Consider the following 12,904-nt stretch of genomic DNA (forward strand, 5'->3'; position numbering starts at 1 on the left):
AGAGTACACATTTCCATTGTTTTGAACTACAAATGTAATTTCTTATGACAGCCACAGAAAACTGATACACCCCTAGCTGAACTCCAGAGAGCAACTTGCAGTGACCACGGATAATTTGTTCTTGAAATATAAAATAATAAGATCTTGAAATGGGACAAGGAAAGGGAGTTAACACTGACTGAGCAGGCACTGTGCCAGGCACTTGCCTACCTTATCTCGTTTCATCTTCACCACAACCCTATGACGGGGCTACCGAGACTAATCAAGTATGGGAAGCTCCCCAGCAAATTGGATTAGGAGGCTGCATGTGCCTTGATACGGAGCTGGGAGTCTCCAGACATGACTTAACAGAAATAAGCACATTTTGCATAGAGGCAGTGTGGTGTAGCGGTGAGGGGTGTAGCCTGAAGAGTCGGATTCCCTGGGCATGAACCCCAGAACTACTCACTAGATGTGACTCTGGGAAGGTACTTAACCTCTCTGGGTTTTGTCTTCTCCCTCTTTAAAATGGTGAAAGTGCTGACACCTGCTTTAGATAAGGTGTCTGCATCATGAGTTAAAATGTGTAAAGCTGTTCAGAGGAAGCCTGGAAAAGACTAGTTACACGTTAAATGTTAGCTTTACACACATGCTATTAAGCGCACAATAAACAATGGATATTTGCTATTATTATCATCATTAGTTCAATTAAGACTCAGCCACAGCCTAATTTGGAAATTATTTCTCCATTTTTTTTTCCTAAAGAGCCAAGATCTTTTCTTGCTAGAATTTAAAAGGCCTCCTTATAAGACAGAAGTTGGGATAAAATAAAAGCTCACAGGATATAGGCTAAAGGCTGATCCAAATACAAAGTATATAAAGTAATGGCAGGGAGAGGAGGTGGTGTGGGAAGGTCCTTTGAGCTTTTAACAAGTATTTAATACATAACTGAGCCCCATTTCAAAATTACAAAATAAATAGATGTGAAGATAGTCACAACACTCTAAATGCCACAATCTAGGGCAAAAGCCATGATTGTTAAGTAGGTGGGGGGTGGGGGGCACTGTTGTTGATAAGGAGAAGGAGAGAATGGTTTTCATTTCTAAAAAAGTTTAAAAATCTTACTTTCCAAGGAATCACTAGGAACTTTTGCCAGACTATAATAATAAATTAGTTTGCTTATTCCTTATTTCCTTCTTTCAATTATTTAGCATGTTCTGAATATCAAATAAGAAGTCTCTGATCACCAAATTTTACCACCTAGGGAGATTATATACAGACACCTACAATACAGGTTGGAAAGAATTGAATGCCAGAGAGAAACAATCAAGGGGAAGGGATGTTAACAAAGGATTTCCAGGAAACCTGGTAAACCAGATGCCTGCTCAGATCTCTTCCAGCCCCTGTAAGGTTACAATTCCAGACTGTCTTCCAAATGACCACAGTGTTAGCATGTGAAACCTCCTTACTGGCTGATTCTACTAGACACTGATGTTATTGCTTTATGTAAATTAAATATATTTTACTCATACGTTTTGTTTATTGTTCCTCTCCCTGCAGCAGAAGGTGAGTGTCCTGCTGGCCCTGCTTACAGATGCATTCCAACGCAGGGCCTGGCTCACAGAGGCCACTCCGCGAGATCTTTGCTGAATGATGAACCAAAGCAAAAATCACTGCTTAGGCACTCAGCTTGGTAGAATGGAATCCAAACAGCCTTCAGACATGCCCACTGATAGAGGATGCTATAGCAACTCTCCCAAAGGAGGTCAACCCTCCTCACTTCCCCACTTTCTGGCAGCAGTCGCACTCTCCTCCATCTATAGCTATGTACCCCCCTCCCCAGCCTTGTTTGCTTTGGATGACCTTGATTTCCTGGTCTTAACTGACTGAGCCAGCCCGTACATGCAACCTAAGCCCAGCCCATCAAATTCTCTACTCTGGGATTAATTTTGCCTGTGTAAGAGTAGAAGGAGTTTGGAAAAATGACCTCTGAACTCATGCACAGACCAAATGGCAAAAGATTAGGTATGTGTGTGTGTATATATATATACAATCATATGTAAAATTATAAAAGTCACTGTAGAAAAGTCGGAATACTAAAAAGCACAAAGAAGGAAATAAAATAAATATTTAGCAGATTTTGTAATAATGAAAAATAAGAAACCACGTACATGTCTGCAGTAGTTTGAAACCATTGTGTACCCCATGTTCTTTCACTCCATTCCTGTGGGTGCAGACCTATTATGGGCGGGACCTTTTTGATTATTTATTCTGAGGTGTGAGCCATCCCATTCAAGGAGGTCTTGATTCTCTCACTGGAGTCCTTTATAAAAGGGAAAAAACACATACAGAAGCTAAGAAATGAAATTAAGAGGTCACCAAAAAGCCCTGGAGAAGGTAAGAGAAGACCCACAACAAACACAAAGGGAGTCACTGAAGCCAGAAGCTGAAAGCAATGAAACCCAGGAGAGAAGGACCATCAGACATCACCATGTGCCCTTCCATGTGACAGAGGTGTCCCAGATGCTGGCAGCCTGTCTTCAGAGTCCAGGTATCATCCTGCTAATGCCTTAGTTGGACATTCTCACCACCTAAGAACTATATATTGTAAATTAATAAATTCCCATTGTAAAAGTCAACCCATTTCTGGTATATTGCATTCAGGCAGCTTTAGCAAACCAAAACAATGCCCAAGAAGTAATGGGCAAAAAACTATGGTGCAGCAATAGTTGCTCTGTGGCACTGTTGCCACAGAAAAAATCTACCAGACATATTGTTAAATAATAAAAGCAAAGTACAGAACAAAATATGCAATGTGATATTATTCCAATATTTCTTTAAACTATATATTGTATATAAATGAATATTAACCATGCTGGTATCCATAGTTATCTCTGGGGAAGAGAGGTATGAGAAGGAAAATTTTCCTTTTACTTTAAATATTTTTGTAGTATTTGAATGTTTTATGAGTATATTATATTCTTGTGTTAATTTGTTTCTTTAGGGAAAAACTCAAAATTCTGAAAAGATGCTCAATAGAAAGTAGAGAAGATGGAAACTGAAGACAAGGGAATATTTAGGAGACTGTGGCCAGAGGACTGGGCCTGAGCTATGGCAGTAGGTGTGGTGAGAAAGAGATGAATGTGTGATTGATTTAGGGTGTGGAAGTGGGACTTTGATTGATTGAAGGTGGTAGGTGAGGAAGTGGGAGCGTTCAAGGATGAGAGTCAATACACTCTCATAATAAGAGCAGGGGCTTGGGACTCCAACTACAATAATTCAAAGCCCAGCTTGGCCATTGTGTCGGTTTGCATCTGTGGTAGGCCCCATAAAAGTCATGTCCTTTAATCTTCATTCAATATTGCTGTCTGGGAACTTTTTGATTGTTCCCATGGAGATGTGACCCACCTAATTGTGAATGATAACTTTTGATTAGATGGTTTCCATGGAGTTGTGACTCCACCCATTTAAGGTGGATCTTGATTACTTTATTGGAATCCTTTAAAAGAGGAAACATTTTGGAGAGAGTCCCTTTTAGAGTCACGACAGAGGCTGCACAAAGACCTTTGGAGATGAAGAAGAAAAACACCCCTGGGAGAGCTTCATGAAACAAGCAGCCTGGAGAGAAAGCTAGCAGACATCAGCATGTGCCTTCCAGTTGAGAGAGAAACCCTGAGCTTCATTGGTCTTTCTTGAGTGAAGGTAACCTCTTGTTGGTTACTTAATTAGGACAGTTCTATAGACTTGTTTTAATTTGGACAACTTCATGGCCTTAGAACTGCAAACTTGCAACTTATTAAATTCCCCTTTTAATAGCCATTCGGTTTCTGGCATGTTGCATTCCGGCAGCTAGCAAACTAGAACGGCCATTTACCAGCTAACAGGTATAGAGCATGTTACCGTGTCTTAGTTTCCTCATTTGTAAAATGAAGATGCTAATATTGTTAACTTGCTCATAATGACTCTGTGGATCAATTCACATAAAATGCTCAAAAGTGCCTGGCACATAGTCATTGTTCAGTAGATGTTGGCTATTATTGGGATGACTTCTACCATCATCATCATCGTCATCACCTCATCCTCATCAATAAGACAAATCCTAGATCCTTAAGCAACCAATTACAAAAAAGGTATTATAAAGTGATTTGAAGCATTCTGCAGGCGTTAGAATCAGAGAAAAAGGAAACCAAGTAGAGTTCCCAAGTCTGACAGTTATGGCTAACCAATAGGCTGCATTGGGAAGGGAAGGAAGTAATACCAAACGAAGCTGCCTGGCAAGTGAGTCAAAGACAAGGTTTGAAGGAATGTGTATGAATATCTATATTTTAGGACAGAAGAATGCTGATTGATTCATTTTCCTTTTTAAAAGTTCACGATCGAAAAATTTGGACATATAAAACTATGCTTATAGGGCTTCTGGTCAAATGAGATGGAGATATAAAATGCTCTAGGGCACCATTTTCCCACAGAATCTTTAAATAACAGCAAAAGTTGCCAAAGCCATCTTTCTCAGAACTCCGGATGACAGGTAAAAGGGTGCATTAACCAGAAAAGGTTCAAGTCAAGAAAATACTATTTTAAAAAATTGGTGGAAGAAGCTTGCTGTACCCTTGCTGGCCCCTCCCTGTCCCTTCCCAGCAGCATGGAGCCAGCCTGCACTTCCATTGTGGGTGCCTGGCCCTGTTCCACAGTTAGCAGCATAACTCCTACGTGCATGCCAAAATGCCAGTCCCTCCAGTGGTAGTCTGACACACTGAATCAAGAAACTCATCCCTGGCTTGCCTGTCCAGAACTTGTCCTACAGGCAGAAGTAGCTTACAGACAGTTGCAGCAGTAGAAGAAACAATTAAACAAAAAAGGATTACTTGCATTGTGTCATGCAATAGAGCACCCGGGAGGGGGTGAAATTTATTTCAGAGAGAGTAGAGGGGGCAATCAAATCCCTTTAAATTGAGTAATTCCTAAGGCCATGAGAAAGCACAAATCCAGGACAAGACTAAGGCTCAGAAAATACAGAAAATATCCTCATTTCACATTCGCTTAGGGTTGATTTTCTTGAAAGGAGGGCTAAATTTTCAAACATTCCAGTGAGAATTACCACCAATCCTGTTCAAACTCTTCCAAAAAAGTGAAGAGGGGAGAAGCCCCTAATTCATTCTATGGGGCCAACCTCACCCTATACAAAAGCTGGATAAAGATTCCACAAGAAAAGAAATTTCGTATATAGCTGCAAAATTTCTCAACAAAATACTAGCAAACTGAATCCAACAACACATCAAAAGAATTATGCACATGAGCAAGTGGGATTTATCCTAGGTATGCAAGGATGGTTCAACATAAGATAACCAATTAATGTAATATACCACATGTTTCATTTTGCTAGAGCTGACAAAATGCAATATATCAGAAATGGACTGGCTTTTAATAATGGGGATTTATTATCTTATAAGTTTATAATTCTAAGGCCATGAAAATGTCCAGATTAAGGCATAAACAGGATGATACCAGATTACCAGCAAGCTTGGGCTCCTCTGACAGACAGCAAGGTATATGGCAGTGTCTGCTGAACCTTCTCTTCCAGGTCACTGCTTCCAGCTTCTGGCTTCAGCGGCTTCCTTTCTCAGCTCTTCTGGGGCTTTTTCTGTGAGCTTCTCTTAAACATCATTTCAGCTTCTATATGTGTTTTTCCTCCTATAAAGGACTCCAGCAAGAGAATCAAGACCTACTCTGAGGCGGGTCCCATCTCAGTGGAAATAACCTAATCAAATGGTCCCAAAAGCAATAGGTCTACACCCACATTGTTTAAAAGAGCATGGCCTTCTCTCTCTAAGCCAACTCAGCAAGTGAACTCACTACCTTCCCCTCTACCTGGAACATGACTCCCAGAGGTGTAAATCTCCCTGGCAACATGGGACAGAAAGCCTGGGATAAGCCAGGCCCTGGCATCAAGAGATTGAGAAAGCCTTCCTGACCAAAAGGGAGAAGAGAGAAATGAGACAAAATAAAGTTTCAGTGGCTGAAAGATTTCAAAGAGTCAAGAGATTATACTGGAGGTTATTCTTATGCATTATATAGAGATCCCTTTATAGTTTATCATGTATTGGAGTGGCTGGAGGGAAGTACCTGAAACTGTTGAGCCGTGTTTCAGTAGCCTAGATTCTTGAAGACAATAGTGTAAAGATGTAACATTTACAATATGACTGTGTGATTGTAAGAAACTTGTGTCTGATGCTCCTTATATCCAGGGTATGGACAGCTGAGTAAAACAAATGGATAAAAATAAATAAGTAAATAATAGGGAGGACAAAGGGTAAAATAAATTGGGTACATGGAAACACTAGTGGTCAATGAGAGAGAGGAGTGAAGGGTATGGTAGGTATGAGTTTCTTCTTTTTTCTCTTTACTTATTTTGCTGGAGTGATGCAAATGTTCAAACAATGATCATGGTGATGAACATACAACTCTGTGATGATATTGTGAGCCATTGATTGTACACCATGTATGGAAGGTTTTCATGTCAAGAATATATGTTTGTATGTTAAGTTTTTACAATAAAAATATGTTTTAAAAAAAGAGCATGCCTTTTCTGGGGTACATAACAGCATCAAACCACTACACAACATTGACAGAACAAAGGGGAAAAAACACATGATCATCTCAATTGATGCAGAAAAGGTATTTGACAAACTCCAACACCCCTTCTTGATAAAAACATTTAGAAAACCAAGAATAGAAGGAAACGGCCACAACATGATTAGACCGTATATGAAAAACCCACAGATAACATCATACTCAATGAGAAAGATGGAAAACATTCCCTTTAAAATCAGAAACAAGACAAGGATGCCCACTACCACCACTGCTACTCAACATGGCACTGGAAGTTGTAGCCAAGGAAGAAAAACTAATAAAAGGTATTCACACTGGAAAGGAAGAAGTAAAAAATCCTAAGAATTCCAAAACAACGCTACCAGAACTAATAAATGAATTTAGCAAAGTGGTGAAGGACGAGATCAACACGCACAGATTTCATGCACCGGTAATGGACATTCTGATGAGGAAATCAAGAAATATATTCAATTTACAGTGGCAATTAACAGAATCATTTATCTAGCAATAAATCTAACCAAGGATTATACATGGAAAATTACAAAACATTGCTAAAAGAAATCAAAGAGGACCTAAATAAATGAAAGGACGTTCTGTGTTCATGAACTGGAAAACTAAATATTGCTAAGATGTCAATTCTACCCAAAACAATACAAATTCAACAGATTACCAATCTAAATTCCAACAGCCTTCTTTGCAGAAATGGAAAGCCAATCATCAAGTTTATTTGGAAGGGTAAGGGGCCCTAAATAACCAAAACTATCTTGAAAAGGAAGAACGAAGTTGGATGACTCACATGTCACAATTTTAAAACTCATTACAAAGCTACAATAGTCAAAACAGCATGGCACTGTCTCAAGAAAAGACATGTAAACCAATGGAATTGAATAAATTGAAATAAACCCACACATCCATGGCCAATTGTCCACTCAATTGGGAAAGAATAGTGTCTCAAACAAATGGTGCTGGGGTAACTGGATATCCATTTGCAAATGAATAAAGGTGGACCCCACCTCACCCATATACAGAAATTAACTCAAAATGGATCAAAGACCTAAATATAAGTACCAAGACTACACAATTCCTAGAAGAAAACATGGAGAGACATCTTCAGAGCCTTGTGTTAAGCAATTGTTTTTAGATTTTACATCAAAATATTGGCTAAATGGAACTTAGTTAAAATCTAAAACTTTTGTGCACCAGGGGACTTTATCTGGAAAGGAAAAAGACAACCTACAGAATGGTAGAAAATATTTGGAAACCACATATCTGATTACTATTCAAAATATATAAAGAAAGCCTACAGCTCAACAATAAAAAGACAAACAACTGAATTTTTAAATGGGTAAAAGATTTTAATAGTTATTTCTCCAAAGATGAAATACAAGTGGCCAAAAGCGCAAGAAAAGATAACTCAACTTCATGAACCATTAGGGAAATGCAAATCAAAACTGCAAGATCCATTTTGCACCCACTAGAATGGCTACTCTTTAAAAACTGGAAAAAAAAAGTCTTTGAAAGGATTTGGGAGAATAGGAACACTCCTTCATTGTTGGTGGGAATATAAAATGGTGCAGCCACTGTGCAAAAGAGTTTGGCAATTTTTCAAAAGTATAGAATTACCATACGAACTGGTAGTCAGACTTCTATGTATATATCCAAAAGAATTGACAGTAGGGATTTGAATAGATATTTGCACATCAACATTCATAGCAGCATTATTCACAATTGTTAAAAGATGGAAGCAATTCACATATTCATGAACAGATGAATGGATAAACAAAATGTTGTATGTATATATATATATATATATATATATATATATATATATATATATATATATATATATATACAGTGGAATATTATTCCTATAAAAAGGAATGAAGTGGGAACAACCAATTCAACAGGCTGAGCCCACAATCTTGGGGCTCATCCCTATGAAGCTTATTACTGCAAAGGAGAAGCTAAGCCTACTGATAATTATACCTAAGAGTCACCCTCGAGAACCTCTTTTGTTGCTCAGATGTGGCCTCTCTTTCTAAGCCAACTCAGCAGGTGCACTCACTGCCCTCACCCCTCTACATGGAACATGACTCCCAGGGGTATAAATCTCCCTGACAATGTGGGACAGGACTCCCGGGTACAGAGCCAGGACCTAGCTTCTTGGGAATGAGAAAGGCTGCTTGACCAAAAAGGGGTAGAGAGAAAAAGACAAAATAAAGTTTCAGTGGCTGAGAGATTTCAGTCAGGAGGTTATACTGGAGGTTTTTCTATGCATTATATAGATATCCCTTTTTAGATTATGTTGTGTTGGAGTGACTGGAGGAAAGTACCTGAAACTATTGAACTGGGTTCCAGTAGCCTTGATTCCTGAAGATGATTGTATAACTATATAGCTTTTACAACGTGGCCATGTAATTGTGAAAATGTTGTGTCTGATGCTCCTTTTATCCAGGTTATGGACAGATGAGTGAAAAAATATATATATGGATAAAAAAATGAATAAATAGGGAGTGCAAGGTAGTTCAGTGGTAGAATTCTTGCCTGCCATGCAGGAGACCCTGGTTCGATTCCCAAACCAGGCACTTCCCGAACAAACGAAAAACCAAACAAACAAAAAATTCAGCAGATGGTGCTGCAATAAGGGGATACTCACATGGAAAAAGAATAAAATATGACCCCACCATACAGCATATAAAAATACATAAATAAATAGGGGGGCATAAAACCAATAAATAAAAGGGGGACATGAAAGGTAAAAAATGGGTAGATTGAAATAGTAGTGGTCCATGAGAGGAAGGGGTAAGGGGTACGGAATGTATGAGTTCTTTTTTTTTTAATTACTTTTTCAGAGTGATGCAAATGTTCTAAAAATGATCCTGGTAAAGAACACCTAACTACGTGATGATATTGTGAGCCATTGATTGTATAATATGCTTGGACTATACATGCGTGGATATTTCTCAAAAAGAATATTTAAAAATGTAGATGTGTGCGTGTGTCTGTGACGCATATACGGCAAAATGTTAATTATTTTAATTCAGTGGTGTGTACGTGGCTGTTCATTGCACTGTTTTTTCTTCTATTTACAGTATGTATGAAAAATACATAATAAAAATGTCTATTTCAATGGAAAAAAAGAATGAAGTTCCACAACAAATTGGATGAACCTTGAAGATATTATGTTGAGTGAAATACGTCAGACACAAAAGAAATTTGTTTTTTGAAATTATTTTCAAAAAATAATTACAGTAAACAAATTTATAGAGTCAGAAACTAGAATACAGTTTACCAGGGGTTGTGGTAGGAGTAGGGAATATGGAGTGGATGCTTAATTGGTACAGAGTTTCTATTTGGGATGATGGAAAGGTTTGGTAATTGATGGCTGTGATGGTAGCACAATATTGTGAACATAATTTACAGCACTGAATCATATATTTGAATGTGGTTAAAGGGACATTTTAGGTTGTATATATGGTACTAGTTCTAGTTCGCTAGCTGCTGGAATGCAACATATCAGAAACGGGACGGCCTTTTAAAAAGGGGAATTTAATAAGTTACAAGTTTACAAGTCTAAGGCCATAAAAATGTCCAATCTAAGGCATCCAGGGAAGATATCTTGATTCAAGAAGGCTGATGAAGTTCAGGATTTCTCTTTCAAGTGAGAAGGCACATGGTGAACACAGTCAGGGCTTCTCTCTCATCTAGAAGGGCACATGGGGAACACAGCGTCATCTGCTAGCTTCCTCTCCAGCTCCCTGGGAGGTGTTTTCCTTCTTCATCTCCAAAGGTTGCTGGCTGGTGGACCCTCTGCTTCCTGGTTCCGTGGTGTTCTCTGCTCTCTCAGAATCTCATGGCTTTCTCTCTTGTTGTTCTCTAGCTTTCTTCCAAAGTACTTCTTCTTTTAAAGGTTTCCAGTAAAACTAATCAAGACCCACCTGGAATGGGTGGAGACACAACTCCCCCTAATCAAGTTTAATACCCACACTTGATTAAGTCTCATCTCCATGGACATAAGCTAATTAAAGTTTCCAACATACAGTACTGAATAAGGATTAGAAGAAATCGTTGCTCCCACAAGGTTGATTAGGATTAAAACATGGCTTTTCTAGGGTTCATAAAACTTTTCAAACTGGCACAGTACTTGAATAATAACTTTTTGAAAAACCACAGGACTGTACAACACAAACAGTGAACCCTTATGTAAACTGTAGACTATGGTTAATAGTGCAGTTATAACATTCTTTCATCAATTGTAATAAAGGTTCCACACTAATGCAAGATGTTAATAATAGGGAAAATCTTGTGTCCTGAGGCTATACGGGAAATCTGCATTTTCTGCATGATTTTTCTGTAAACCTACATCTTTTCAACCTACATTTAATTGATAAAACAAAATTATATACATGTAAATGCATAATGTATATTATGTATATATATTAGCACATGCTCGTGGTAATGACTTCAAGCATTAAGCCAAAGCAAAGGTCCCTCTAAGTGCAAACATGGCCTTACTTCCTTCCCGGATGCCTTACTCTACTTCTACACAAATTTGCAATACCACCCACATTGAACGCCTAACTTGTTGGATGTAATGAAAAAAAAAAACTCTAATGTTGTCATCTACCATATCTTTAAAATCTACTCATGTAGGGTAATCTCATATCTGCCCTAGAGGGAAATTTTGGTAGATCCTTGACTTTTCTGCTTATTTAAAAGATAGTCTTCAAATCAGAAATTAAAACATCCATTTCAACATGGAAACCCAAACTCCAAACTTGATTCACGGTCAGAGCTTCTCTGCCCCATCTGGGTCCTGCTTCCCATCTTGCCCTCCTGATACCTGTCCCCAGCCCAGCTTGCTAGGCAGCTTCTGATTCTCCCCAGGTACATGCTTCCAGAGGAGGGTGTGGGAAGAGAGGAGAAATCAGAAGATAGGAAAGGTCTTGCAATGCTGCAGGGGTTCTCTGGTCTGTCATGGTGCCCTCGGTGGGGTCCCCAGAGACCACCCGCTGAAGCCCCAGCTGTGACTCTCAGAAGGTGCTAATGTGCTGTTTCCATTCCCAGCTCAGTTTCTGTGGCAACTGACTCTTGCTCACTCTCAGGCAAAAGTCCCTTTGAGCAGGAGTCAAAATGGATCCAGAATTTCTCTCTTTTACATGCCCATCTCTGGCACAAGAGAATCATTTTGCTCCAGCAAAAATCTAAGTAATCAAGTTGACCCCAACGCAGACACTCCCACTCTACTTCCATCGGAAGCTTCCCCTTTTTCAGTATGTCAGGCACCAGCCTAGTGTTTCTCCCAACTGCAAGGACCACATTTCAAGCTCTGGGGTGATCCCAGACTTTACTGAAGGAGGTAGCAATTGCCGCAAGGGACTCACAAGCAACACTGTTCCCAAAACTGTCATCACCATTTCTTCCTCTTCTCCTTCCTCATTTCTTTTAAGATCATCTGACTGAGGGGTTCGAGGGCCCGGGAACTACCGTGTAGCCATTTTCTGGGTATATTCTGCATATGTGGATCTGGCTTTGAAAATTACCATCTAGTAAAGCTTGATGTTTCAGTCTTGAAAGTTTAATCTTAACATACTTAACACACGCACACACAACATAATTTAGCTTTGCATGCTTTGCTTTTTGTTTATATGATCGTTCTATGTCTATTGCTTTGCAACTTGTTTTCTCCATCTACACACTTGTGCTCAGAGACTCTTGTCACTACCTATATGTGGTTTCATTTATTTTATTTATTACCCCCAATCAGGCGGCCCTAATTCTTTACTCCGGCAGCAAGCGGATAATCAAATTCTTCTAAGAGGCCAAATTTGACCCCTAGGCCCCTCCCCGCCCGCCCTCGCCCCCTGTCTTGAAGCGTATGGAGAACAGGGCGTTTTGTTCGTTTGTTTTAATGGCATTTGAATGCTTTTGCTTACCACCGGTCCAGCACCCTCATTACAACAGCCTCGCGTTCCCCCGACCCCACCCCGAACCCAGAAGAATTGGAGCTTGTGATTTTGCATGCGGCCCGTACTTCCACCGCTCATTCTATTTCTATAAAATCATTTCTCCGACAAATGGAAGATCTTTTAAGGACAGATGCGCAATCATCTTTGTTTAGTCCTCCACCTCCCAGCCAAGAGCTCCTAACCAAACCTAATCCTTCAAAAATGCAGGAGTTGCGTTAACCTCCTTGCCGCTTGTTGCACTTCCAACCGTTAGAGGGCGATACAACTACGGACGGCGCGTCGGAGGGCCACGAAAGCCGCTCCCGACGCGCACGTCTTTACGTAACGCTGGGGGCGGGGCCGTCCTG

Source organism: Tamandua tetradactyla, chromosome 8 (assembly GCF_023851605.1).
Source record: "Tamandua tetradactyla isolate mTamTet1 chromosome 8, mTamTet1.pri, whole genome shotgun sequence".
Lineage (NCBI taxonomy): Eukaryota > Metazoa > Chordata > Mammalia > Pilosa > Myrmecophagidae > Tamandua > Tamandua tetradactyla.